Source organism: Salvelinus sp. IW2-2015, linkage group LG8, assembly GCF_002910315.2.
Source record: "Salvelinus sp. IW2-2015 linkage group LG8, ASM291031v2, whole genome shotgun sequence".
In the NCBI taxonomy this organism is placed as follows: domain Eukaryota; kingdom Metazoa; phylum Chordata; class Actinopteri; order Salmoniformes; family Salmonidae; genus Salvelinus; species Salvelinus sp. IW2-2015.
In genome coordinates, this window is record NC_036848.1 from 53556083 (window position 1) to 53559368 (window position 3286).

The following is a 3286-nucleotide window of genomic DNA, read 5'->3' on the forward strand; positions in this document are numbered from 1 at the left end:
TGGTCATCCAGCCCCCCCCCAAAAAAAGCAATCAATCGATCAAAAAATAATCAGATAAATCTGTCAGTCCATTCATTCAGTCAACAAAATGTCTGTGACTTTGTGTTGGGGGATGGGTGGGGTCTGGACTAGTGCTGAAACGAGTGCTGAAAGGAATTGGCAGTTGTGGTTGGTCTGTGCTGTATCCAGAGTAAAAAACAGAGAAAAAAACAAGAACTGGGAACTAGGGCTGCTGCAGGTGCTGGGTCGGGATCTGGGAGGAAGGACAACTGGAGGAGCAAGCAAACACACATGCGAGCCATAGACCCAGAGGTCTAGCCTTAAATTAAGACCCCCAAAATAATTTTGGTTGTCATTCATGATACAGACAATTTCCCTTTGTGGCTATGGTAACTAGTAAAAAACGATATCCAGAGGACAGCAGCAAGACAGCTTTCCTCAATGCAGTGGTATTACCACAGAGTTTCTAAACCATCGTTGGTATTACTGTTACAGAACAATATACATGGTTGATATAGGCCGTCATTGTAAAATAAGAATTTGTTCGTAACTCACTTGCCTAGCTAAATAAAGATTAAATAAATAAAACAATAATAATAAAAACAAATAAAACGCTGTGCCAATCAAGACAGTGGCAGCACACAGACGCTCATAGTGGGTTTAGCAATAAATGTAGCAAGACATAACTTTCAACAACTATATGTCTCTAGCGCTCTGGCTACTTAATCAAGTGTTCCAAATCACATATTTCTTTAGGTAGATAAACTCTGAATGAAACTGCACGTTGAACACATCTCCAACACAACGTATTGCATGTAGTGTCCAAAGCCTGTAATTACATGCATGACGGACTTCCTAACAGTCTGGTGCACCACGACTATATTTAAACAAGTGTAGGAAGCCCAGCCGTTAAGCCGGGCATCAAAAAATTAGTTGATACTCATAATGTTCCTCTCCACGGAAATCTTTAGTAAAAGGCGAAAGATTTATGCGATCTGAAGAGAAACCAGAGTGTACTACCGATAATAAGGGGGTGAAACCATCTAGATTCGCGGCACTATCAGTCCCGGTAACGGATTAATATTGTTGCGCACAACAATACCGTGTGGGTATAGACGCATAAATAAGGCGTCCACTACCGTGTTCATGTAACTTTATACGTAAATGTTTTGGGTGGAATTACGACAAGTAATCAAATACCGTTTCCATATACACAAGCGAAGGGGACTCTGGGTAATATAGCATACACTACTTCCTGGTTGTTACAGCATTGACGTCTGGAATGGCGCTTTACAGTTTACAAATAAAAAAAACCTGCTGACCGAAATTAAATGTTTATTTTTTTTTACTTTATAAGAGTAGTCTGCATTTCACAAAAACAGAGACCGATTTGGCAAATAGGCATGCGCAGTTTAGACCCACATACATCCACAGCTCAAAAACACTTCCCAAACTTTAAATATTACTTTTCAAAAGAGGAATGGACAACTTCAATACCGACAGGTATATCACAATCATGGCTCAAACGGTGGTGGTGTATTACTTATTATTAGGAATAGGTAGAAAGAAACATACACGGGCATGAGAACAGCAGTTTAGCCTGGTCGCTCCGAGAGACTTCTACCAAAGACAGTACAGGATGTGCTTGTACTATGATGGAAAACCTGGAATTRAAAATATATTGGTTCCCAGCGAAAAAAAATTAAACAAATTAGAACGGAACTTAAAAGGAGAACCGCATAAACGAAACGTGGAAGGGGTGAACAATGGGACGTTCTTTACTTGATTCTCCAAACAATTTTTTTTTTTTTTGGGGGGGGGGGCGGTTCAAATCCAACTTTTTTTGCCACATGCGCCGAATACAAGTGTAGACTTTACTGTGAAATGCTTACATACAAGCCCTTAACCAACAGTGCAGTTCAATAAGAAAATATTTACCATGTAGGCTAAAATAAAAAGTAATAATGTAAATGTGATGTAATGTACAATGCATGATATTAATCAATTTTTTTATTATCCACCCCCCCAAAAAACCTGTGAAAAGAGAAATAATAATAAAGATATACTATTTTTAAAGCAAAAGCATGAAAATACCTGAAAGCGAAAACAGCGCTCATGCAGAAAAATCGACTTTCWKAAACATTGCCGCACGAGGGTGATGCGCGCAAATTGGTGACAGAACAGGGGGAGTGCTTATAGAACGCCAGCAAAAACAAATCCTAATTTCACACTACTTTTAGAATATAATTCAATTTTAAGGCACATATGAATGTCCTGCTTAATATAATGTTCGTATCATCATCGCAATTCAACTGTATAAAAAAGTATACTTAAACCAGTGGCTAGCATTAGCTATAGCAATGAGCATTAGCATTCTAGTTCAACTGATCCATCCAAAATAGTTATTTTGCAAAGATCACAACCAAATATATTCTTAGCGACTGTAAAAGCAAGAATCAAAACATCAGTGTAAGTGTATGAGAACCCCAAAAAGTGATTTTGTTTAAGTAATTAAAAAAAAAACGTAAATCGAGGCTATGTTGAATGAGCGGTGATGGTGATGGATTTCTTACTGCCGCCAAGAGTCCGTTTTTCGTGTACTGGAAAAGTCTGYAGAAAGAAGCTTGACATTAATCCATGCCCTGTCCAAATCCTACAGTACAGTTACCAACAATAGCTCACGGAGAAAAATAACCATTGCGACACACAGTGGTAGTAGAAGCTAGCACAGCGAGGCTGTCGCAGGGCGTGTAACTGTCCACGGGCAATTACTGATGCTGTGTTCAAGACAACTGGGAACTCGGAACAAATCTCACTGGAAAATTTGTTTTGAACGGTCATCTAACTTTCGGTCCAAACGCTTAAAAGACACACCCTATGCCCTCAGCCCTCAAATTAAGTGGACACTTCTGACGACGTATCATGACGTCTGACGAGTATACACTTGCAGGGCAAGGGGCGAGGGAGGAAGGAATGATTTTTAAAAGGACAACCCTTGGCCGGAAATTCATCACTCATTCATCCCCCGATGATTGTGTTTTCAGCCACCGGTAGCTTGTGGGTGCTTTATATGCGTTTCAGTCAATTATGAGTGCATGTCTACTTATATTAAATATATAATTATTAATATACGCCTACTGTATGATAGCTAGCAAATGAATTAGCTAACTAATGTTAGCCTGCCTAGCTGGAACTGTTTTATTGCTACAATTTCCAAAAGCTAACCAAACAAAAACATATGTACTTTTTACAGACATGTTTGTGCCGTCATGTGCAATAGTAGCAC

The 3286-nt window shown here is 39.2% G+C and overlaps 1 non-coding gene across 1 annotated transcript; it reads right to left on the bottom strand.

The window, feature by feature from the left end:
- Positions 1-899: 899 nt before the first annotated feature.
- Positions 900-1015, bottom strand: LOC111968290 (U5 spliceosomal RNA). Its single transcript, XR_002877852.1, has one exon. It is a non-coding gene; the product is annotated as a U5 spliceosomal RNA (small nuclear RNA).
- Between the last annotated feature and the right edge of the window lie 2271 nt (positions 1016-3286).